We start from the raw sequence: 27,392 nt of genomic DNA, 5'->3' as shown, positions 1-27,392 counted from the left end.
AATCATGCCATTTGTCATTCATAATGTGAACTGTTGAAGACAAAAAAAATTAGATTTAAATTCTATTCCTTTGGATTGATTCAAACTCCGGCCTCAGACATGGTAGGCAACTTGTATCCATTTTCTTCTATCCCTGGCTTGTTTGCTATAATGTGGAGATGCCGGCGTTGGACTGGGGTAAGCACAGTAAGAAGTCTCACAACACCAGGTTAAAGTCCAACAGGTTTATTTGGTAGCACAAGCCACAAGCTTTCAGAGCGCTGCTCCTTCATCAGGTAAGTGGGAGTTCTGTTCACAAACAGGACATATAAAGACACAAACTCAATTTACAAAATAATGGTTGGAATGCGAGTCTTTACAGGTAATCAAGTCTTTAAAGGTACAGACAATGTGAGTGGAGAGAGGGTTAAGCACAGGTTAAAGAGATGTGTATTGTCTCCAGCCAGGACAGTTAGTGAGATTTTGCAAGCCCAGGCAAGTTGTGGGGGTTACACATAGTGTGACATGAACCCAAGATCCCGGTTGAGGCCGTCCTCATGTCCACACATGTCCTGTGTTTTTAAACAGCATAGGTTGTGGTTCTTTCTCTGTCTCAAATTTTCTCCCACTCCATCCCCCTCCTCCACCCAGACAGGACAAAGATAATGGCTTATTTTTGGTTCCAAGTTTTTGTATGCTAGTTTTTCTCCAATCAATAACTTACCAAAACTGCCATCTTTGTTCCCCATATTTAATACTGCAGTGCCAGTAACATGTGCATGACTGGTGAGTGACATTGGGTAATTAGGAACATGAATCAGAGATAATGTTTCCCTCCCTGAACCAGTTTTTTTTCCAGATTCATCAAAAATTGACTATTAGTCCCTATCAAAGGTTTACTTATTTCTGAAGAGCATCTAAATGAGACAGCCTACTTTATAAATTGCGTAATGGGAATTCCCACAGTTACAAGGCATTTTTCAGAACACATAAGTGAGCAAGTTGATCTTTCACTGTGTTAATTATTTATTTGTGCTGTGCAGAAGTTTCAGTGTTGAATGTCATCTAATATAGCACTGGAACTAATCAGTAACCTGTTTGAGCTGTTTTACAAAAAGACACTAACTGTACTTGGAAGGGAACATTTGAAAATGCTGCACAGAACACAAAAACACAAGTTTGTTTCTACAGTATTTAATGCCATTCTTCATGTGTTGCACTACCCTCGTTTTTCTCCCCTTCTCTGTTCCACTCCTGAGATTACCTACAACCAAGAAACAGATGACAGTTTCCCCCTGCTGCACAATCATCTGCCAACTATTCTTCCTTCAATGTTTTAGTAGCATTTATTGTTGTAATATTGGTATCACGTGGAGTATCACAATGCATGAACTGAAAAACAATACTTCATAATGAATTCCTTTACAAAGTTATAAAATGAAGCAGAACCATACATCCTTAAACAATTCAAATAGATATATTACAAAACATGAATGATTTTGATTGTTAAAATTTGCAGCAATTTGGAGAATTTCAATACAGTTATCTAAAACAGTTAAAAAAACAATTAAATGTAAAATCCACTTGATTTCTTCTATATATTTAAGTTTAAACAAAAAATACAGGAATCAAGGTCTGGAAAATTGACAATATAGGGGACTGAATTGAAACAGAAAAGGTGAAGCACTTAAAATTAATTGCTTCATTGGGAAGGAACCTAGATCTCTTCAGCACTCATTTTACACAAAACATCTCCATTACACAGCAAACTTATGCTAAATTGCAATGGTGTAGTGATTTTAATTAGTGAACATTTACTCTTCACTTAGCCGTCTTTATTACCACTAATCTACAGGTTGGGGGAGGGAGAAATTAGGCCAAAATTTCTTTCGATTCAGTTTCAGAATTTCTCCTGGAGACTAGCTAAGGAGTTGCATTACTATTTACAGATACACCTGAAGGATATACAATCCCTCCCTACAATAAACATAATGGATATAGGTTCTCTGGAATCTGCATGACATGGGTGTAAAATAATTGCCAACTTCTGGTCAGTAAAACAAACCAAAAATGTTTTTAAAACTCAAGAATATTTCTACTATATCATCCAGACGATGACTCACTCTTTCAAGTAGCCACACTGTTGTCTTCTATAAACAATCTACATCACAATACATGGCTACGCTGTTATGCTGTAGAGTAGGATAATACAAGTTTGCACCCATGATTTTCCCACAAGAGCCCATTTTCAGACAAACTATCCAGTGAGTATGTGAACATACATCCTCTTCCCGTCACTTCCCAACTCGCTCGAGCACAAAATTGGCATGCAAGGCTTCTGCTCTACTTCATATGTCTACTAGTAATAAAATCCATTGAGAATTCGATAGTAAGACAAAATCATGAATGGGGTCCTTTGTTATGCTGGGATCATCTGCATGGAAGCCTCCCTCCAGAAATATCAAATTAGGTGGGCAAGCCAAAGATGATGCAGCTGAAGAAGAACTCCAAGCACCAATAACGACAACAGGATCTGCCTCTTCAGTAGCGCCCCGTGCTGATTTCGTAGCAGACTCATGGGAGGACTCACAGAGAACAATGAATTCATTTATAGCTTGGATATACTGGAATAACAGAATCTGCCACCACTAACATCAGGAAAAAGTACTCGAATTTTGACCCCTTAAAACAAAATAGTAAAGGTGGAAACAATAATATGTTTAATATCGAAAAATGGGGTTGAATTTCATTGTTTGAACCTATTCTCAGCAGGGAAGACTAGTAGCAGGTCAGGAGCCCAAATGTTCATGGAGCTGGTTTTCCATGACTTTCTAACATTAGTATCCCACTTCACATATTTCCTGACCAGAATTACAAACATGACCAAGACCCACATCTATCTGTGGAAGCCTCAGTATTTAAAGAGACCCCAGTGAGGGGCAGAATTAAAACATTCTACAAGTAGCAACTAAGAGGCAACAACTAGAGTGATGCACAGTCGCCAAGAGGGAAGGGCACACACTGGCATCTGAGGCATCCTTGGAAATCATGCTCCAAGCTATAAGGGCTGACAGAGAACTTTTGTTCTTAATGGATGGGAGGAAAAAAAATCCTGCCTCGGAATTAATACCAGGTTGGCCAACAAGACCTGGTTACAGTGCCGCCAGAGGCACAATAGCCTTGGTAGGCCAGGAAACGTGATTGCCAACTCCCTCGTTCTGATTTGCCTTCTGCACAGCACTCTTCAGACCAACACAATTTGCAGGACCTACCTATCTCTTTCTCTCAAGGCATCTCCTCACATCCCTAACTAAACAGCCACCACTGACACACGCCCTCATCTTATTACCAGTCAGACCTACCCCCAAGTGCAATCTGTACGGACCCTCAGTAAGCAGGAAATGCATGCTATCCCTTACTAATGATTTGCACAGTCAGAATGCCATTTTAAATCAAATAGATGAAAGCTCTGCTTTGGCCCTTCAGTACCTCACACAAGTGTAGCAAAATGTTTGCCAGCTCTTCACTGGCAGGAAAGTGCAGGTGGGCGAAGAAAGAGCAGATGAAATACACATGGAAGTTGGGCGCTGTGTTCAAAGCTATTTCACCCATCTTCCTTTGCCCTTCATTAGTCAGAGACCCACCAGAATCGCATCTTCATCATTCCAATGGTTTGCTCAATGAGTACTCATGTTATTGCATCTTTAATCTTGGATTCAGGCTTTAATTGCTAGCCCACAGGTTTCGCAGGCTTTCTGAAACTCAGCAGGTTGAACAAAGCAAAAGGGCAGAAGGGATTGACAGGGCTGAAAAATTGTCACGCTGAAGTCTTTAAATATTGAGCTTTTTTTTGCTTTTGCTCACAGGACTTGATCTGAGACTGTGCTTTCACTACTTTAGAAGTGATTTCTTAGACATTGGAAGTCACTTCTATTACCTTCGGCTTTTTCTCAACAAGTATCTATTCAATTTTCTTTTGAACGTTAGGACTGACTACTTCAACCATGGTTTACAATCCAGATCACAACTCACTGCAATAAAAAATTCTCATCTCACCATTGGTTATTTTGACAATGACTTTAAACCTTTCCCCTCTCATCTCCTCCCTTCCATCTCTGCAAAGTTTTCCTTTTGCTTAATTACCATCGAGCAAAAACTGAACTAGAGACTAGCCAGATAAAAATATTGCAGCAAAGCAGGTTAATGGCTAGGAATGCTGCGGCATGTAAATCGGCTCACGATTTCTCAAAGCTTGTCCACAATCTAAGGCCCAAGTCAGTGAAAACAGTACTCTGTGCCTGTACCTACACCACATGGACTTCAGCGGTTCAAGGCGGCCACCACCTTCTCAACAGTAACCAGGGATGGGACAAAGCTCATATGCATGAATAAAAAATCAATTATTGTTTCACAATGTTGAGCATGCTTGTTTTTGAAGTGAAAATAAACTGAGGTGCAGATCAATCATGATCTAATTGAATGCGGAATCAAGTTCAAGGAACTAAAGAGGTTGCGCCTGTTCCCATGGAACACAATCTTACAGATTAAAACCTCTGCGGAAAAATCCTAACAATCACTACTGAGATATGGGCAAATTGACTGCAGCACATTTCATTCATTATCCTCTTGAAAAAAATTTCTAGGATAAACCCCATTTTAAAATATCTTATTCGCATTCTGAATGGCTTATTTCAAATTCTAAAAACTCAAAGCATAAATCATTGGAGGATTCACTAGTATAAAAGTCAATATACTTGCATAAACAAATAAACAATTTTTTGTGGCATTCCTTGTGGTGAATCAGGATATGATACTTTCAACAGGATTGTTATCAATGAAATGCAACAATGAAAGTGTTATAGGCACTGTGATCATTACTATAAGTGGACAAGATTATTTATTTATTACATTTATTATTTATTACAAGATTTCCCATGGTGTTGTTTACCTGTCAGTTTTGATACATGGGACCAGTACTAGGAAAAAGAGGGATTTGTACTGCTGGGACAGCCTTCACCTGAACTACTCTAAGACCATTATACTGGAGAACCATATACCTAGGGCTATAGAAATGGCTTTAAACTAAGAAGTTGGGGGAAGGATTCACCCAAGATAAAATCTAGAAAATTAAAGAGAAAGGACAAAGGAATAATGCAGGGTAGTGATATGGGTGATTAACTAGAGTATGACAGGAAGGGATGGAGTGTACAAACATAAGAGTGCACCAGCAAATAAGGTTAGAATAGGGAAAAATGATAAAAAGGTGAAATTAATAGGCTCTTTATCTGAATATATACATTTGTAAGATGGGTAGATGTATTCGGCAATTTGTGAGAACAATACATTCTGGAACAAACAAGAGAACAGACTATTTTAGACTCAGTAGTGTGTAATTAGACAGTATTAGTTAATGACCTCATAGCAATGGATCTTTCCGGAACAGTGATCATAACATGAGAGAATTTCATATTCAGTTTGAGGGTGATAAATTTGTCTGAAATTGTCTTAAGCAAAGGCAATTACAGCAGTAAGACGATAGTGTTGGCTAAAGTGAACTTGGAATGTGGGTTAAAAAGATAATGGACAGCCAGTAGCAGATTCAAGAAAAATAATCACAAGTAAGATGAACAATGAAGTGGTAGACCAGAGATAAAGCATAATAAAGATGGGAGAAACTGGAGTGAGAGAGAAAACTAGTAAATATAAAGACAGTAAAAGCTTCCACGTGTACATAAATAGGAAAAAAAAGTAGGGAGAATGGGCATTGGTCCCTTAAAGGGTAAAACTGAAGAATTAATATTGGAAAACAGTAGAGGCACCAGATAAATAGTTTCTAACTGTATGATAGAAGACACAAATAGTAGAAAAGCTGGGGGTAGTAGCAGATTATTTATAAAATCATAATACAATCAGGCAGAGTCAACATGGTTTGTTAAAGGGAAATAGTGTTTGACAACTTTTTATTTCAGTTCTTTGAGCATGTAACAAACAGCAGAGATAAAGGGGAACCAATAGATGTAGTGCAATTGGATTTCCAAAAGACATTCTATAAGGTGCCACATAAAAGGTTATTGCAAAAATTAAGAGGTTAGTGTTGGGAGTGATATATTAGCACAGATAGGAGAATTGACTAACCAAAAAGAAATTGTTGTTATAAATGGGTCATTTTCAGGTTTGGGATATTGTTACAAATGGAGTACTGCTGGGACCTCAACTATTTACAATCTATATTAATCACTTGGATAAAAGGATAGACTGTATTGTAGCCAAACCTGTTGATGACAGAAAGATAGGGAGTAGTAGATTGTGAGGAGAATACAAAGTCTGCAAAGGGTTAAATGCAAAGGCCAAAATTTGACACAATGCAACGTGTTAGAAATGCGAGATTGCCCACTTTTGCAGGAAGATTTGAAAAACAAAGATTATAAAAAGGGGATTTGGATCTCCAAGTATACAAATCATAAAAAGTTAGCAAAGTTAAGATCACAAATCAGTCATTATCTTATTGAATGGCAAAGCAGACCCAATGGACCAAATGGCCTATGCCTGTTTCAATTTTTTGAGTTTCCTCTACACTGTCGCATAAAGATGTAGGAATACAACAACATATGGGCAACTAATTTAGTGACTGAACAAATCATATTTCTACCTTGGTAAAATTGATTCTGGGGTCATATGCAAATTATTTTACCAATGCATTTAACTGTTACTGTTATTAATGGTTAACTATCATTATGTGGTATGCAAAATCACAAACTGGAGGCAGATTATATGTAAACAATTGTATTGAGGTGAGATAATTTGATTTTGCAGTAATTGGGGGTTTTGGTTGACCTGAGAAATGTTCCAAGGGATTTGACATGTTTGGGGTTATGCAGAACAGCATGGGGAGAGTGGTAAAGTCTTTGATCTGGCATCAATGGGGAAATTTGGGCAGAACTATAGCAGCAGACCTGAGATTTGACAGCTGTAATTGAAAATCAGATTTTTAGTTCTTGTGGATTCTTGGAATCTGTCAGATGCAAGGAGAGCTGAATGGGCAGAGAGAGAAGAAAAATAAAGTGTGACATCACAAGTTTGTGATTTTCAAATGTAAACTTTCTAATTATCATCAACAAAATACAGTTAAGCTGAGAAGAGATTTGATCTATTTCTGATAACAGACAGAAATTGAACTGTTTACATTTTAAAATGATCAAACTAACAGTGAGATCAGGCTGTTTTAGCAACACAAGTGTAGCTGATAATCAGGTGAGATGATCAGCTGTTTCTTCAAACATAGTTTTTTTTAAAAAAATCAGATGGAAACATACCACATTTTGGAATTTAATGCATTTCCTTAATTTCACAGGATGCAAAACAGGAGTTACACATGATCAATGGTACATCTCCTCCCTAATGCCCTCACCCACACAAAATAGAAATCCAAACAATTTTGAGCAGCATGTGGCACTTGCATTCAGTTTCCAACCACATTTCCTATCTGTCCCCATAACCCTTATCTATCGAAAACTTATCTAATGCAGCATTGATTAACTTCAATGACCCAGCCTCCACTGTTTTCTGGGGAAAAGCATTCCACAGATTAACAATCTTCTTACAGAAAAATGAATTTCTCCTCCCTATCTGAAATGGGAGACCCTTTATTTTTATGTTCTAGTGTCTCCCACAAGAAGGAACATCCGCTTGGTATCCATCCTGTCAAGTCCCCTCAGAATCCTATATGTTTCAATAAGATCATCTCTCATTTTTCTAAAAACTCCCATTGGATATTGGCCCAATCTTTCTTCAAAAGATAAGCCCTTCATCCCAAGAATGAGTCAAGTGAACCTTTTTTTCACTGCACTGACTCTAAAAAAAATACTTTACACTTAATGAAGTACTTCTGAAGTGCAGTCACCAATACAATGTAGGAAATATGACAGCCAATTTGAACAGAGCAAACTCCCACAACTGCAATGCAATAATGACCAGAGTCTGATTTTGTGATGCTGAGTGAGGGATAAATACTGGCCAGAACATTGAGCATAACTTGGGTGCTCTTCACATAGTACCAAGGGATCTTTTACGTCCAACCAAGAGACAGCACCTCCAACAATCTGGCATATTCTTCGTACTGTTCTGAGGAACCAGCCTTGATTTTTGTGCTCAAGTCCTGAGAGAGAACTTGAAACCAAAACCTTCTGTCACAATAGGTCAAAATACTACAACTAAGTCACAGCTGAAACTAATGATATGGACATACTGAAAAACAGGTCCATGGTGGCAGGCTATATTTTTTTTTAAGCCTCATCTACAAAATTAATAGAACAGCCTGGGAGGGAAGAGAAAGGGAATCCTTACCTCCAGGTGCATCAGCTAATTCACCCACACACAGTTCTACCATCAACTGCCAAGTATATTCTTCATATGACAGCCCTTCCGACTTTATAAGGTCCAGAGTGACCTGGTTAGAGGCAAATTGCAGCTTTTGATGAGCTATAATTGACCTTACAGCCAGTTACATTTTGGAAGTGGGGGCAATTTACAAAAAGTTAAATTTCAAGCCAGAAGAGGAGGCAAAACTAATTTTAAAATTTACTTTTACTTACAAAAGACAAATTAGATTGAAGAAAAGCAAAAAATGAAATTAAATACTATTATGACAGCTGCAGGCAGATTTCTTTTAATTTACAAAACGCATTGTTTGATGTTCTTGGTATTTTTCACCCTTCTGCTTAAATATTTCTCCAAAAAGGGACATGAGGACAGGGAAAAAAGTAGGAAGTGAGGCAAGACAAGGATAGATACATTCATGTTGCTATCATGAGTGCAAATGTTACCAAAAATATTCCTGAAGATATTCCAGAGTAGTAATTTGGTAGATTTTAATACAGCTGAAAATACTCATCACAAAAATAAGCATTTTAAAATATCAATCCATCAAAGAACTTAAAAATATACCAAGTCTTCTAGTTAGATTGAGCTACAGTATTGAGCTTCTTTGAACACAAGAAATAAAAGCAGGAGTAAGCCACCAGACCCTTCAAACCTGCCCCACCATTCAATGCAATCATGGCTACCTAAGCCGGCCTCAGCTCCTTTTCTGTGCCATTTCCCCATAAGTACTAGGAGCAGGAGTAGGCCATCTGGCCCCTCGAGCCTGCTCCGCCATTCAATAAGATCATGGCTGATCTTTTTGTGGACTCAGCTCCACCTGACCCACCCGCTCTCTATAACCCTTAATTCCTTTCCTGCTCAAAAATTTATCTATCCTTGCCTTAAAAACATTCAATGAGGTAGCCTCAACTGCTTCACTGGGAAGGGAATTCCACAGATTTACAACCCTTTGGGTGAAGAAATCTCTCAATTCAGCCCTAAATCTGTTCCCCCTTATTTTGAGGCCATGCCTCCGAGTTCTAGTTTCACACGCCAGTGGAAACAACTTCCCTGCTTCTATCTTACCTATTCCCTTCATAATCTTTTATGTTTCTACAAGATCCCCCCTCATTCTTCTGAATTCCAATCAGTATAGTCCCAGTGTACTCAGGTCTCTCCTCCTAAACCAACCCTCTCAACTCCAGAATCAACCTAGTGAATCTCCTTTGCACCCCCTCCAGTGCCAGTATGTCCTTCCTCAAGTAAGGAGACCAAAACTGTACACAGTACTCCACTTGTGGCCTCACCAGCATCTTATACAGCTGCAACATAACCTATTTTTAAACTCCATCCCTCTAGCAATGAAGGACAACATTCCATTTGCCTTCTTAATTACCTGATGCACCTGCAAACCAACTTTTTGTGATTCATGCACAAGGTCACCCAGGTCCCTTTGCACAGCAGCATGCTGCAATTTTTTACCATTTAAATAATAGCCCATTTTGCTGTTATTCCTACCAAAATGGATGACCTCACATTTACCAACATTGTACTCCATCTGTCAGACCCTTGCCCACTCACTTAGACTATCTATGTCCCATTGCAGACTTTCAATGTCCTCTGCACATTTTGCTCTGCCACTCAACTTACTATCTGCAAATTTTGTCACACTACACTTGGTCCCTAAATCCAAATTATCTACATAAATTGTAAACAATTGCAGTCCCAACACTGATCCCTGAAGCACACCACTAGTCACTAACCAGAAAAACACCCATTTACCCCCTTTGCTTTCTGTTAGTTAACCAATCCTTTATCCATGCTAATACATTACCCGTAACACCGTGCACCTTTATCTTATGTAGCAATCTTTGGTGCGGCATCTTGTCAAATGCCTTCTGGAAATCCAGATACACCACATCCATCAGTTCCCCATTGTCCACTGCACACACAATGTTCTCAAATTCCACCAAATTAGTCAAACATGACCTGCCCTTCATGAACCCATGCTGCGTCTTCCCAATGGGACAATTTATATCCAAATGTCTCATTATTTCTTCCTTGATGATAGATTCAAGCATTTTTCCTACTACAGAAGTTAAACTAACCGGCCTACAGTTACCTGCCTTTTGTCTACCTCCTTTTTAAAACAGTGGTGTCACATTTGCTGTTTTCCAATCTGCGGGAACCACCCCAGAGTCCAGCGAATTTTGGTAAATTACCACTAGTGCATTTGTTATTTCCCCTGCCATCTCTTTTAGTACCTTGGGATGCATTCCATCAGGGCCAGGAGACTTGTCTATCTTTAGCCCCATTAGCTTGCCCAACACTACCTCTTTAGTGATAATGATAGTTTCTAGGTCCTCACCTGCCATAGACTTCTTGTCATCAATTTTTGGCATGTTATTTGTGTCTTCCACTGTGAAGACCAACACAAAATACCTGTTCAATGCCTTGGTCATTTCCTCATTTCCAGTTATTACATCCCCTTTCTCATTCTCTAAACAACTAATGTTTACTTTAGCCACTCTTTCTTTTATATATTTGTAGAAACTTTTGCTATCTGTTTTTATATTCTGAGCTAGTTTACTCTCATAATCCATCTTACTTTTCTTTATAGCTTTTTTTGTGGCTTTCTGCTGACCTTTAAAGATTTCCCAATCCTCTGGTTTCCCACTAATCTTTGCCACTTTGTATGCATTTTCTTTCAATTTGATACCCTCCTTTATTTCCTTAGATATCCATGGCTGATTATCTCTACAGTCCTTCCTTATCACTTTTCCATAATCTATCAAATATTTATCCACCTGCACTTTAAATACTTCTAATGATCCAGCCTCCACTACCCTTTGGGGCAGAGAATTCGGGAGATATCCCCCCCGCGAGAAGAAATTTCTACGCATCTCAATTTTAAATGATTGATCCTTTATCTTGTAGCCGTGTCCCCTTGTTCAAGACTGCCCCACCAAGTGAAAGCATCTAACCACTTATCCTGTTAAATCCTCTCAGGATCTTATATGTTTGAATTAGATCACCCCTCACTCTTCTAAACTCCAAGGAATACAGACCCAGACTATCTAGTCTCTCGATAGGACAACCCTCTCATCCCAGGAATTAGCCTGGTGAATCTCCTTTGGGCTGCCTCCAATGTTACTATATCCTTTTTAAGATAAGGGGACTAAAACTGTATGCAGTATTCCAGGTGAGGTCTCACCAACACCCTGTATAACTGCAACAAAACTTCCCTATTTTTAAACTCCAACCCCTTTGTAATAAAGGCCAAAATGCTGTTTGCCTTCTTAACCACTTATTGGACCTGCTTGCAAACTTTGTGATTCATGCACTGAACACCTAGCTCCCTCTATTCTTCATTCACCTGCAGTCTCTCAATTTAGAAAATGATCTGCCTTTTGATTCTTCCAACCAAAATGCATAACCTCACCACATTAAACTCCATTTGCCAGGTTTTCACCCAGTCACCCAATCTACCTATATCCCGTTGCAGAATATTCTCATCACAACCTTCCCGTCCATCTATCTTCATATCACCACCAAATTTGGAAATCTTACATTTTGTTTCTTCCTTCAAGGTCATTAATGTAAATAGCGAACAGGTGCGGGCCAAAGACTGATCCCTGCAGTACTCCACTAGTTACACCTTTCAACTCTGAAAAGGACCCACTTATTTCAACGCTCTGTTTTCTATGTGACAGCCAGTTTTTACTCCATATTAACACTTGCTCCAATTCTGTGGGCTTTTACTTTATGCATCAGGCTCTTCTGTGACGCCTTGTCAAATGCCTTTTGGAAATTAAAATACATTGCATCTACAGGTTCCCCTCTATCTTTGAACAAATTTGTCAGACATGATTTACCTTTCCTAAAACCATGTTGAATAGATTTGATTATATTCAGCTTTCCTAATTGATTAATTATTTCCTCTTCGATTATTGACTCCAGCATTTTGCCAACAATAGAAGTTAAACTAACTGGCCTATAGTTCCCTGCCTTTCTCCCTTTTGGAACAAGAGTGTCACATTTTCCAATCTTCTGGTACCCTCCCGGAATTTAGCAAGTTATGAAAAATTTCAATGGGTCCACTATCTCTGTAACCACTTCCATTAAAGCTCTTGCATGCAGTCCTTTAAAGTGACTTTAAAGTGAAGAGAAGTTTATTTATTAGTCACAAGTAGGCTTACATTAACATTGCAACGAAGTTACTATGAAAATGCATGGCCAATGCACCTAACCTGCACGTCTTTCAAACTGTGGGAGGAAACCGGAGCACCCAGAGGAAACCCACGCAGACAAAGGGAGACCGTGCAGACTCCGCACAGACAGCGACCCAAGCCGGGAATCGAAAAAAATCAAAGGCCCCTGTTGCTGTGAGGCAGCAGTGCTAACCAGTGTACCATTGTGCCGCCCTGTCTGCCTTTGGACTTTTAATCTATCCCTTATGATTAGGATTATTGTAAATTCTGAAATCAATCCATCTGATAACTTAGGGATATTAACAATGTCTTCCACAGTGAAGACTTTTACTTAGCATGTCCGCCATTGTTCGCTGTTAGCCACTTCATTCAGTAGAGGTCCCACATTTACCTTATCTGCCTGCTTCTTATTTATATATCCATAGAAACTCTTACTGTTTATTTTAATGCTGCATGCAAGTTCGCTCTCAAATTCCATTTTCTCCCTTATGAGATTTTTAGTCTTTTGCTGCTGGATTCTAAAAACTACCTAGTATTCTGGTCTACCACTATCCTCTATATCCCGCTTTTCATTTAACATTATCCTTGACCTGTGTTAACCATGGATTTTCTCGTGGAATCCCTCTTTTTGATTGGGATAAACTCCTGCTGAGTATCTTGCTGTTTGGGATAAACTCCTGCTGTTTGAATATGTGCCACTGCTCATCTGCTGACCTGTATTCAGTTTGTTTACCCAGTTCACCTCATCATAATTGCTCTTATTTAAAGTTGAAGACACTGGTTTTGGACTTATGGCTTTCACACTCAAACTGCATCTGGAATTCTATCATATTATGGTCACATAAGGTAGATCCCTTATTAAAACTTTCTCATTACACAAAACCAAATCTCAAATAGCCCATTTCCGGGTAGGTTCCACAACGTACTGCTCTAAAAAGTAAGCTGTTCTTAAAAAAAAAAATCAAAATCTTTCAACCTAGACCAATCAATGTCCTTACACTAAAATGGTTAGTTTAATTTTGCTTGCTTGATGGCTATCAGAAGCTCTCTATGATGATTACTTTAGGCAGGGGGTGGCCAGTGTTGTGGGCAGGGCTTGATTCTCATGCAACATTTTTAAAACCAGTGTAGAAGATTTTAGAAATGAGAGTCTTATTTAATAAGATTTGCGCTTAAAATTTGGATATGTTGATTTTGGGAGGATTGCATCAAAAAAATCCAGCACAGTCAAATGGAAACTACAGAAACTTCATTCAGTAATAATATGATTAAAATTTAATTTCCCCAAAAAGTTAAGAAAACTACTGTATCAGTTTTAATGGAACATCTCAATTATTGTCACTCAATATAGAACTTTATTCTTACAATTGGAAGAGAACTTTTTAAACAAAGGCTAATTGAATCACATTTTGTGCATTTGATGAGCAGGTTATTTTGATGGAGTTATATTGTGCCTGTGTATTGCACCAAGAGGTTTGGCCGACATCGTGGAATTAAAGCAACAAAACATGCTAAATAGTCACTTGCAGCAGAGAGCTATACATTCATGGCTTTACAGGAAATTGACAAACTGTAATTACTTTAAAAATTGGCTAAAAATCAAGGCAGAGTATTATAATGTTTTCAATTTATTTGCTCATGGGATGTTGCGTCACTAGCATTTATTGCCCACACCCAATTGCCCTAGTAGGTGATTTTGAGCTGCCTTATTGAACTGCTGGAGTCCATGTCATGTAGGTACTCCCACAGTGCTATTAGAAAGAAATGTTGACCGAGTGACATTGAAGGACCAGCAATATATAGTTCCAAGTCAGGATGGTATGGGGCATGCAAGGTGATGTTTCCATATCTCTGGTGCCCTTGTTATTCTAAGTAGTAGAGGCCACAGATTTGGGAAGTACTGTTGATGGTGCTTTGGCGAGTTAGTGCATCTTGTAAATCAGGGGTGTCCAAACATTTCGCCTGAAGGGCCACATTTCAATTTTTTCCCTCATTTAGAAGGGCAGCGAGCAAGTTTCTGAAAGCTAAGGAATTAGAAATGAATCTTGCCATTAATCAAAACCAAAGAAAATGTGCATTTTTGCGAAAAAGTTTCAAATGAAAATACTATTAAGTTACTTTCTTGTCACAATAGTGAGAAATCTGCCATTTTAGCCACTGTAGAGATACACAAATATGGTAGGCGATTCCTAAATGACCTGTTACTGCTAAAACAATTTTCCATCATGAATTTGAATCACCTCAGTTACCTATGCATGCAAACTCCAGCATGTTGGCTTTCTGGGGACTGGTGAAAATAACTCGCCCCCAAAGCACATACTCTTTCATGCTCTCCCTGAATCTCCCTGCCTCTAAAGACAGCATATCTAGATGTTTATCAAGAAAAAAAAAGTCACAGGAATCAAAAGAGTGATACATTTCAGAGTATAAATGTGTTGAAAATGTTGAAGCAATCCTCAGTTAACAAAAATAACTTCTCCAATCTTCCCAAAGCTTTAGTCACTAATTTAGCATCATTCAGGCTTTCAAAGATGTTCAGAACTAGATCAATACTATTCTGACACATTGAAATCGGAGTCAGGAAATTTTGACAGCGCAACAAAAAAAAACAGATATCGCCCAAGTGATGTTCTGCAAACCAATATCAGTAAAACTTTACCTAATTCTTATGCTGTCATTTTGTGCACTTGCTCATCTTAAGAAAACCATAGTACGCTATCCCATACATAAACTGCCACAATAGTACAAAAAAATACTTCCTTGAAGGCTCAAAGACAAAGACACTGCAACATGCAAAGCCAACCCACAAAGACTGGTACGGTTTCAAACTCCAAGTGTTGGCTGGATAACCTTAGCACACTTGCTTCCAGTCAAACTAATTAGCCTCATTACTCAATTTCATGAACTGAAAGAAGAAATTCTGCACTTAATCACTGTTCAGTGATCATTGCTTGAAAATGCAAGGTGAAGATAAGATTGGGCTTGGCTGGGAGATTCTCAATGGCTGAATATATCACCAGTACCCAAAAATGCCCAAGGCAAGCAGCCTTTTCTTGAACAATGGTCCATGGACCGGACAGAAACCCTTGGTGGACCAGACAACCCTGTGTAAATGGTATACACTGTTGCCACTGTGGGTCAATTATAGAGGAAGTAAATGTTTAAAGGGATGGAGTGCCAATCAAGCCAGCTAACTGCCCCTGGGTGGGTCAAGCTTCGAGTGTGTTGGAGCTGCACTCAATAACACATCCTGACTTGTGTCTTGGAAATGGTGGACAGGCTTTGAGGAGGCAGCAAGGAGTTATTTATCCCAGAATTTCTAGTTGCTGACCGTTTCTAGTCAAATGACCTCCCCCTTCCCTACCTGAGATGTTAATGGTGGGAGATTCAGTGATGGCTATGCTATTGAATTTCATGGGAAGGTGATCATTGCCTGACAGTTGTGTGCAAATTTTACTTGCTACGCATCAGCCCAGACCTGCATACTGTCATGTCTTGTTACATATGGACACGGGCAGCTTCATTGAGAAGTTGCAAATGAAACTGAATATTGCTCAATCATAGAATGTTTCCAGCTCAGGAGGAGGATGGCACTCGACCAGTCCTGTCCATAACAGCTGCCTGCAAGAACTCACCTAGCTCCGCTGGCCGGCCTTTACCCACAGCTCTATAAATCTTTGCTCTTCAAGTGCTTATCCAATTACTCTTTGAAGGTCTCGACTGTCTTCACCACACGAATCAAACATACATCCCTGCTTCTGGCCTTATGATGAACAGAGTGTCATTTTGAAGCAGCTGAAGATCGTTAGATTTAAGGCACTGCCATAAAAGGTCCTGTAGTGATGTCCTGGGCTGAGATGATTGGCCTTCAACAATCACCTTTCTTTGGCTTAAGTATGACTCCAGCCAGTAGATAGCTTGCCCCTTACCCCCACTGACTTCAATTTTTTGTCAAATGATGCCTTGACACAAAGACAAGTATTCTCACTTCTGCCATTCAGCACTTTTATCGATGTTTGGATCAAGGCCGTAACAAAGTCAGGAGCCAGGTGCTCGTGATAGAACCTAGACTGAGCATGGGTGCCCAAGCACACACTAAGGCTTATTCAGACGTAGACTAATAACTGGAAAGTAACATTCGTACCACACAAATCCTGGTCAATGACCACCTCCAACATGAGGTGGTACAGGACACAACCAGCTCCCCATGGCATCAACATCACTATCACTGAAACCTCACTAACATCCTTGGGGTTCTCATTGACCAGAAATGAACTGAACCAGCCATATAAATACTGTGGGTACCAGAGCAGATCACTGGCTGGGAATTGACCAAACAACTCATCTCCTGACTCCCTAAAGCCATCTACAAAGCACATCTCAGGAGTGCGATGGAATACTCTCCACTTGCCTGGACGAGTGCAGCTTTAACACTCAAGAAACTTGAGACCATCCAGGACAAAGCTTCCCACTTGTTCAGCACTCCATCCACCACCTTTCCTCCACTCCATCACAAGTGCTAGTCGATGCACTGCAGCAACTCAAGGCTCCTTTGACAGCACTTTCGAAACCTGTAATCTCTATCATGTTGAAGGGACAATGACAGTGGATGCTTGAGAACAGCACCACCTGGAAGCTTTCCTCCAGGCCACACAACATCTTGATTGGACTATACCATGGAACTACTTCACTGTGGGTGCACATGCATGTACTTACACCAGACAGATAGCAACAGTTCAAGGTGACAGCACACCATCACCTTCTCAAGGTTAGTTAGTGATGTGCAACAAATGCTGGCCTTGCCAATGATTCTCATCCTCTGAAGGAATTAAAAAACAGTTGGCTGAAGACTGCCATCTGTGATGCTGGAACCTTAGGAGGAGGCCAAAGTGAGTCATCTGCTTTGCTCTACTGGCTGAAGTCAGAGTCATAGAGGTTTACAACATGGAAACAGGCCCTTCGACCCAACTTGTCTATGCCGCCCTTTTTTTAAAACCCCGAAGCTAGTCCCAATTTCCCACATTTGGCCCATATCCCTCCATACTCATCTTATCCATGTAACTGTCTAAATGCTTTTTAAAAGACAAAATTGTACCCACCTCTACTACTACCTCTGGCAGCTTGTTCCAGACACTCACCACCCTCTGTGTGAAAAAATTGCCCCTCTGGACCCTTTTGTATCTCTCCCCTCTCACCTTAAACCTATGCCCTCTAGTTTTAGATTCCCCTACCTTTGGGAAAAGATATTGACTATCTGGCTGATCTTATGCCCCTCATTATTTTTTAGATCGCACCCCTCAGCCTTCTACGCTCCAGAGAAAAAAGTCCCAGTCTATCCAGCCTTTCCTTATAACTCAAACCATCAAGTTGGTTGCATATTCTTCACCTTTGTCTATTACATTGATGTGCTGGACTCTACTACCATTGAGAATGACTATGTCCACGGAGCCTCCTCCTCCCATTTGTCAGAAATGCAGAGCTTTGAACTGATCCATTGGTTGTGAGATTGCTTACCTCCACTGAGACATGCTGTTTCCACTTTAGTATGTAGTTATGTCATAGTTTCACTCAATTGGCACATAATTTTTGGTTTTGACTGGTGGCACCCCAACATGTTTTTCTGTACTGCTTATTGGGGCTTTCTTGGTCCCCCAGCTTGATGGTAATGCTGGAGGGAGTTTCCAGGCCACAAGATTGCAGTGCAACAAAATTCTGGTTCTGTGGTCCACAGTACCTCATGGACACCCAGTTTTGAGCTGCTATGTCTATTCTGAATCTATCCCATTTAGCACAGTGGATGGAGGACACAATATGATAGCAGATGCACTCCGTGAAACCTGGACACCTATTTCCTAAGTATTGTGCAGTTATCACACAACAATACTGTCATGGTCAGATGTATCTATGACAGCTAGATTGGTGGGGATGTCAAATGGACTTTGGCAGCCACCTCTTTCAGGACTCAGCCAATTCAACCAGTAACATAATTACCAATTAATTTTTGTTGACAAATAATTAAGTCCTCCACCCTGCGTCTTTGCTACCTCTTCCAGATGGAGTTCAACATAAAGGAGTACCAATTTAGGAGTTGAGATAGCAGTAATTAGTAATGGTAATTAGTCAGAGGTTTATTTGCTCATATTTGATCTAATGCAATGAAGCTTCATGGTGTCTGGAAGCAACATGAAGGACCACAGAGTTACTCCTTCCTGACTCTATACCACTTTCCATCATCTCTGGTGGTCTGTCCTGATGACAGGCAAGGTCATGCCCAGGAACTGTCATGGAGGGGTCTAAAGCACTGGTTGAAAGGTATGGGTGTGTGTCAACAACAATTTCAAGTTGTTGTCTGACTCATCTTTGGGACAGTCTCCCAAAAGAAGGCTTTACAGAGCTGACTGGGTTGGGCGAGCCTTTGTGGTGGCCATTGCCAAGGTCAATGTCAGGTGATCCATCAGTTTTATTATTTTGTTATTTTATTTTTCTATTGCTGCTTTGGATTTTACCCTGTCCTGAACATCCTCATCCCCTCCAGCTCCTCCTTTATTAGTTTAAAGTCTTGTCTACAGCTTGTTATTCGATTTGACAGGACATTGCTCCAAGCCCAGTTTAAATGAAACCGGTCTCAACGGAATAGCTCCCTCTTTTCCTGATGCCAGTGTCCCTTGAAGTGAAACTCCTGCTCGCAAAACCACTCAGTCATGCATTTAACTTTCAAATCTCTTTATCCCTATACCAATTGGCATGTAGCTCTGATAACAATAGAGGTGACTAACTTTGAGGTCCTGCTTTTAAATTTGAATGCCAACTTGTCATTGACTCTACATGGACCACGACAAACACATGATGTCTCTAATCCTAGCACCAGACAGGCACAAACTCATCAGAATTCCTGGTCACCGATTGTAAAAAAATATCTATTCCCCTGACTATATTGTCCTCCATCATTACCAGAGTGATTGACAACTTCCTCGAAGCTAGATCTTGGATTCTTGAACACGCCCAATCTGCCTCAAAGCAGGAAAGCTTCTGTTTGATTGTAGAAAACACTTGGAACCTTCTGCAAGGAACCCAAGTGAGACTTCTGATGTCTGACCAAAACTCTTAGCTGCCAGAAGAGATTCCTTGCCAGAAGTTGAGCCTCAAAGTTCTTGCCCACTCACACTTATGTGAATATAATGCAAATGTAGTTGTGCAGCAATACAGAGAATAATTTCTGAAAGGTCTTTGAAACAAGGAAATGTCTAAAAAGATAGATTCCACAATTGTTAAAAGTCTCAAATTTATTTTCATCTTGCACATTCTACTATGGTAGTGTGACATTAACGTATTCAAGAAAGGTTTTTTTAGAAATCATATTCTCTGCAGCTCTCACAGCTTCAGTGTTTTTCATTGTGGCACCAGGTTCTCTCTAGAAGTCCTTTTATTGCTACTTAAATGGGGTTTGTTTATTTTTACTTTGGGATCTTCTATGATTCTGCATTGTTAGGAGGAAGGTCATGTGTTTTGGACAGTTTGTTTTTGCCTTCCTAGTGACTTTAAGGTTTAATTTTCTGTTTGGCTGTTTCAGTTTTAGAAGGGACATCAAACTGGAAAGAAGTGTGTGTCTCTCTCTCTCTCTCTTCCCCCCCCCCCCCCCCCCCCCCCCGGTTTTGGAAATTCTGTGGTTAGCTGAAAGCAAGGCTTCTTGCCTTCCTGGAGTAAAGAATCTGGTTGAGCCACCAATAGCAGATTCTTTCCGTGGTGTTCTGGGAAGCTGTTCTGACTTCAAATTGTTGAGTGTATCAAGAGAGCTGCAGCATTTATCGAAAAGACTCGGTTCCAGTATCACGTGAGCAGTCTTTGCGGTGTTAAACCTGTGAAAAGGGGTTTTTTTTGTCTATGGGAAGTTTCTGTTTGATTGGAACATCTTAGATATATTTGTTAAGGGTTATACATTATTGCGGTTGTTTTGTCTTACAATTGATAAAAGTTACTGCTAATTTTCTTTCCATACATGCTAACTGTATTCCTAAATAAATTTTGTTTGATAAAAGCTCCCTAGTGGGTCATTTGAATCATACCCAAGGTGAAACATATCATGCTTATCCTAGCCAAAATCAAGGTGCAAAATTTATGACCCAGGCTGGCTTCATAACACTGGAGTTTCTGACTTGAATTATAATAATAGAAACTGACAAAAAGCTCACACAAGAAATATGATATCCCTCAGCATCTGTGCAAGGTAAATTAGTGGAGAGCAGAGCTATAAAGAGTCATTGAAATACATTCTTGCCATCTTCCAATTGATGGGAGTAAACTTAATGCAGTCTAATACTGTCTCCCAGTACACACTTCCTCAAGTCTGAAACTGATCGGTGGGAGGGAACTCTTAACTATGTTTAGTCTAAATTAAGTAGGAAAAAAAGTACAAGTTTGCAGGGATGCTACATGCAAACCTGTTAACACAAGAGGAAGGTATGTGAAAACACAAGTTATTTTAATTGGAGACTTCAATTAGCCAAATGAACTGAGAAAAGCGAAGTACTTGTTCAGGGTTAGTCAATACAATACACAACTGCTTCCTCATCTCATGCATCAAAGCTGCTGCAAAAAGGAGTGCTCATCTTAACCAGTTGTTCACTAATGATTGAGACTATTTATAGGAGTTACAGTATCCTGCTAAACAGTAATCACAACATAATAGCATCTGGAAATCAAAAATATTCAAAATCAAAGATATATAGCGTTAAACAGGCTCAAATTAAGAGAAACAAAGTGACAACTGAAATAAAATTGAAGTAGGCTGTTCAACAAAGGTTTTGTAGCAGATGAAGTGGAACAAATTCACTTATTCAAATGAATAATGCTGCAGCATAAGTACAATTCCAAAACCAACAAACTTGACACAAAATAAATTAATACACAAATTTAAAGTGGTAAGAAAAAAAGGATCTGCACAGATCCAGTTTAAAGGAAAGCAAATCACTGACAAGAATACAGAAACATGTTAAAAGGGAACCAAAGAAAATGCAGCGACTTATTGCAATAACAAAAGAACCTTTCAGAGTTACAAAAGAGGACAGCATGAAAATATGTACTTAATACTTAAAAGGATGCAAACACATTTAAAACGGAGGGGACAACAATATTTGGAATTACTTCCTGCAACTATTCACCAAAGACATCACAAACACATCGTCAAGGACTTCAATATTAAGGAGACTGAAGTTGCAAACATTTAAAAAGTTTCAAACTCAATCAAGCTCAAGGATAGATTTTTTTATCCATAGTGCTGAAAAAGATTTAAGAGACAGAGACACACAATGAGGGAGTCATTGAAAATGGGATGTACTAGTGGATTAGAAATATTAACAAGATGCCCATTTTCAAAAAGAGGAACAAAACATACAATCAGCATTATATCCAATTCAGTTCAGTGTAAAACAATGAAAATGATCAGGAATAAACTTGATTACAGTATCTGAACTACTGCTGAGCCAAGATGGATTCAGGAGGGGAAGTTCCTGCCTGACCAACTTCTTGGGAGGAAATGAAACACAACTGGCCAACAGCAAGCCTATGATATGGTATGCCTCGACTTCCAAAAAGTGTGACAAATTTCAACATGAAGGACTATTATTAATTCAACTCAAAACAGCATAGATTCAGGGTAAACCGTGGAAGTTGGTTAAAAAATGAGTTGAAGGCTCAAAATGAGTATTTAGAGGAAAGAGGAAGGCTATTCAGCCCTTCAACCCATTTTCATTTAATCCACAGCAATGTGCTTTACCCTTAAATGTTCTCTGAACTGACTTAGTTAGGCGTTGTATGAAACACAGTTATATCAACCCCATGACATTCAATGGCATTACCGTCATCGAATTCCCCCACTCTCAACATCCTGGTGGTTACCATTGATCAAAACCTGAATTGAACCAGCCAGCCATAAGAAATACTATGGTTACCAGACTAGGTCAGAGGTTAGGAATCCTGCAGCAAGTAACTCACCTCCTGATTCCTCAAAGCCTGTCCACTATCTACAAGCTCAAGTCAGTAGTGTGCTTGAATATGCTCTCCTTCTCTGGATGAGTGCAGCTCCAAAAACACTCAAGAAGCTTGACACCATGCAGGCAAAGCAGCTCGCTAGATTTGTACCCCTTCCACAAGCATTCACTCCTTCCACCACTGACAAAAAGGGGCAAGTGCATCTATCAAATACTATAGCATGCAAAGCTATGGACCAAGTGCTGGAAAATAGGATTAGAATAGATAGGAACTTTTCGGCTGGCGCAGATACAATGGGCTGAAGGTTCTCTTTTGGGGCTGTAAAATTCTATGATGTTATGAGGCACTATGGGCCATCAACAGCAGCAGAACTGTGTTCAACCACAGTCTGTAACCTCATGGTCTGGAAATTTCGCATTCTGCCATTATAACCAAGCCAGGGGGTCACCTCCGGCTCAATGAAGAGTGTACGAAGACACGCCAAGAGCAGCACCAGGTATACCTAAAAATGGGGTGTTAACTTGGTGAAGCTACAACACAGGACTACTTACATGCCAAACAGCATAAGCAGCAAGCGATAGACAAAGCTAAGTGGTTTGTTAGGGTACGAGACCAAAAGCTCCAAGGTTATATTGTGAAGTCTGACTATACCCCAACTATTTGCTATTTTGGTATTGTGAGGATAAGGTATTTCACTCCAGGTGTGTTTCTACTGAAACACTAGGAAGCTTTTATCAAAACAAAATTTAAAACACAGTTTAACTATAACAAATAAAGTGGTTTAACATTTAAACAATACTTACACATGACAAAATAGGTTTGTTAGCAAACCTATCTCTATTAAGTACAATTCAAGTAATATTCCTCTTACAGACTTGTAACCCCTCTTCAAAATCAGTTAGTAACCCACAGGCTTACGTACTTATACTTGTTAACAAGAGTCTTTTGAACACCTCTGGTGAGAAAGAGAGGGAGGGTGACACACCTGTCTTCTGATAGCCCCAAACAGTAGCCTTTCAAGAGACAGACAGAAATACACCTTTTGCTTCTTTCAGGACCACACAAACTGATCTTGATTTTTCCTTTTACGCTAAGCTCTGCCCATTAACACCTGACTGTCTCTGTCAATCAACTTAATCTAAACCCCACTCTGAAACCCCAGGGGAAAAAAAACAAATGAACAAAAATGCATCAACTCAGATTAAAACAAATGCCCCATTAGCTAAAATCAATCATTAGCCTGCATTCTCAGCATGTGAGCTACCTGGTGCCCAAACAAATCAGCATCGTAAAACAGAGCTGAATTTTAAACATACCCCGTGCAAGTATCATCACAGGTTCCGCACCCAACAGATCAGATCTAAGCTCTGTAGTCCTGTCACATCCAGTCACGAATGGTGGTGGACCATTAAACAACTCATTGAAGGAGGAGGCTCCACAAATATCTCCCATCCTCAATGATGAGAGAGCCCAGCTCAGTACAAAAGAAAAGGCTGAGGCATTTGCAACAATCTTCAACCAGAAATGCTGAGTAAACATCTTGGTCTCCTCTGGAGATCCCCAGCATCACAGATGCTAGTCTTCAACCAATTTGACTTACTCCACATAAAATCAAGAAACAGCTGAAGGTACTAGATACTGAAAAGGTTACAGGCCCAGACAATATTCTGGCAATAGTACTGAAGACTTGTGTTCCAGAACTTGTCACGCCCCTAGCCACGCTATTCCAGTATAGTTGCTACACTGGTAACTACCCAGCAATGTGGAAAATTGCCCAGGTACGTCCTGTACACAGAAATAAAAGACAGGACAAATCCAATCTGGCCATTACCAGCAACAAAAACAGAAAATGCTGGAAAATCTCAGCAGGTCTGACAGCATCTGTGGAGAGAGAATAGACACGATGTGGAGATGCCGGCGTTGGACTGGGGTAAACACAGTAAGAGTTTTAACACCACCAGGTTAAAGTCCAACAGGTTTATTTGGTAGTAAATGCCATTAGCTTTCGGAGCGCTGCTCCTTCGTCAGATGGAGTGGAAATCTGCTCTCAAACAGGGCACAGAGACACAAAATCAAGTTACAGAATACTGATTAGAATGCGAATCTCTACAACCAACCAGGTCTTAAAGATACAGACAATGTGAGTGGAGGGAGCATTAAGCACAGGTTAAAGAGATGTGTATTGTCTCCAGACAGGACAGCCAGTGAGATTCTGCAAGTCCAGGAGGCAAGCTGTGGGGATTATTGACAGTGTGACATAAACCCAACATCCCGGTTTAGGCCGTCCTCATGTGTGCGGAACTTGGCCATCAGTTTCTGCTCAGCGACTCTGCGCTGTCGTGTGTCGTTGAGCAGAAACTGATAGCCAAGTTCCGCACACATGAGGACGGCCTAAACCGGGATGTTGGGTTTATGTCACACTATCAATAATCCCCACAGCTTGCCTCCTGGACTTGCAGAATCTCACTGGCTGTCCTGTCTGGAGACAATATACATCTCTTTAACCTGTGCTTAATGCTCCCTCCACTCACATTGTCTGTATCTTTAAGACCTGGTTGGTTGTAGAGATTCGCATTCTAATCAGTATTCTGTAACTTGATTTTGTGTCTCTGTACCCTGTTTGAGAGCAGATTTCCACTCCATCTGACGAAGGAGCAGCGCTCCGAAAGCTAATGGCATTTGCTACCAAATAAACCTGTTGGACTTTAACCTGGTGTTGTTAAAATTCTTACTGAGAGAGAATAGAGCCAATGTTTCGAGTCAGGATGACCCTTTGTCAGAACTGAAGACCAGGAAAATCAGACAAGATTGATACGAGTGAGGGTGAGGGAGGGGGCTGTAATTGATAGGAATGCATAGACAAAAAAAAGGGAAATATAAATGGTAATGATAAAAGCTGAGAATGGTGCTGAGAGTGTCCATTAAGAGATCGGAATGTGTAAATGGCAGAACAAAGGTGCAGAGTGTGGGGATGCAGCAGCGGGCCCTAGTTTGGAGGGGGGGGGCACAAAATGGAAGCCGCGAATCTTTGCTTTACTTTGCTGTCTACAGAGCTCATTCTGATTAGATCCTTAGCTTTTTTGCTGAGAGGAGAGACATTCCATAGTACAAATACAATCTCAGATCCAAACTAGAACAAACAGCCATTTCAGGTCACAGGGAAAACACAGGATATGCCGAGAGGGAGCTTTACTATTTATGGATTTAATTCATTTTTTAAAAAAAAAATAAACAAAACTCCTAAGTAATCCTATTTTTTCTTGATTCCAAGTTCCAAAGAAACTCAAACAGAATGGTTCAAAGTTGACAGTTGGGCTTGCGAGGACTTAGTATTGTCAGGCTGACTTGTAGTACGGTATGCCAACAAGCTGTTGTCCGGAATTGGTAGGACAATATCTAATAAAAAATATGCATGCTGCTAAATCTTTTAAGGACATGTCCGGAATGGTTCTTCAGCTTAAAATGGTTTATTGAAATTGATCAGAAAGTCCTAAATATGCTATTCTGTAAAATGGATCCATCAAAGTCTTTTGCATGGATTTAACATAAAATCATATACATTCATCAGAGTCATGGAAAGCTGTCCAAAACATTCAGCCTTGTTCTAAGGTACCAAGTTGACAGATCACACAATGACACTGAAGGAGGCCATCATGCCTGCACTCTTAAGAACTATCCAATTAGCTCAATTTCCTTGCAAAATTGACCCATTCAAGTACTTATCCAACTCCCTATTTAAAATTATTGTTGAATCTGCTTCCAGTACCTTTCAGGAGATGGGAATTACAGATCAAACTCAATGTACAATTTCTTTTCCCCTATTCTTTTGCCAATTACTTAAACCTATGTCTCTGATCATGGAACCTTCTGTCACTGAAAACAATTTCTCCTTATTTACTTTCAAAAACCCTTCATAATTTTGAACACCTCTCAAATCAAATCTCCTCTTTACCTTCCCCACGAGAAAAACATTCCCTGGTATAATTTCAGTAATCTCTTCTGCATCCTGTTTAAATCTTTGACATCCTCCTTAATGTCAAGTGTCCAGAATTGGACATAATACTCCGTACTCAACCAAGGTTTTATCAAAGTTTGCATAGACCCACTGCTATTATAGTATAGTCCTCAAACAAAAAAATGCAGCCTTCTCTACTTGCCATGCCAGTTTCAAAGACTTCTGTATATGCATAGTCAAGTCTGTTCCTGAATGCCCTTCAAAATTGTACCATTTTAGTTTATATTGTCTCTCATTTGTCCTACCAAAATTTATCACTTCACACTGCATTGAATTTCATGTGCCTTTTTTGTCTGTCATTTTAACAGTTTCTCTCATTCTGAAGTTATTAGTCACATCACTGTTTATTACATGAAGTTTCATGTCAGTTGCAAACTTTGAAATTACGTACTATACACCCAAGTCCAATTCATTATATATCAAAATGAGCAGTCCTACTGCTAGTCCCTAGAGAACACTGCATTCTTCCCTCCAATTTGAAGAACTACTGTTCACCTTTACTCTCCGCTTTCTATCCTTCAGCCAATCTCATAGTCATGTTCCCATTGTCCCTGTTTTCCCATGGATTCTAATTTTACAAAGAAATCTATTGTGCAGGACTTGGGTAAACACCTTTTAAAAGCCCATATACTCAAAGAAACATCAATATCAACCCTCCCTATATTACTTCAAAAACTCAATCAACTTTGTCAAACATGACTTCAACAAATCCATCCCAATTTTCATTAGTTAACCCATGCCTTTTCAAATGCCAATAAACTTTTACCTGGATTACGGTCTCTAAATAGATCCCCGTTACATTAGGTTGATTGGCCCATAGTTTGAGTTTCCATTACATTGAA

The 27,392-nt window shown here is 39.7% G+C and overlaps 1 protein-coding gene across 1 annotated transcript in view; it reads right to left on the bottom strand.

The window, feature by feature from the left end:
- The window catches only part of zbtb10 (zinc finger and BTB domain containing 10), a 68,061-nt gene that overhangs the window by 25,579 nt on the left and 15,090 nt on the right, over positions 1–27,392 (bottom strand). The window lies entirely within an intron of this gene.

This window comes from Mustelus asterias, chromosome 7 (genome assembly GCF_964213995.1).
Source record: "Mustelus asterias chromosome 7, sMusAst1.hap1.1, whole genome shotgun sequence".
Lineage (NCBI taxonomy): Eukaryota > Metazoa > Chordata > Chondrichthyes > Carcharhiniformes > Triakidae > Mustelus > Mustelus asterias.
This window is presented reverse-complemented; position numbering and strand designations above follow the sequence as displayed.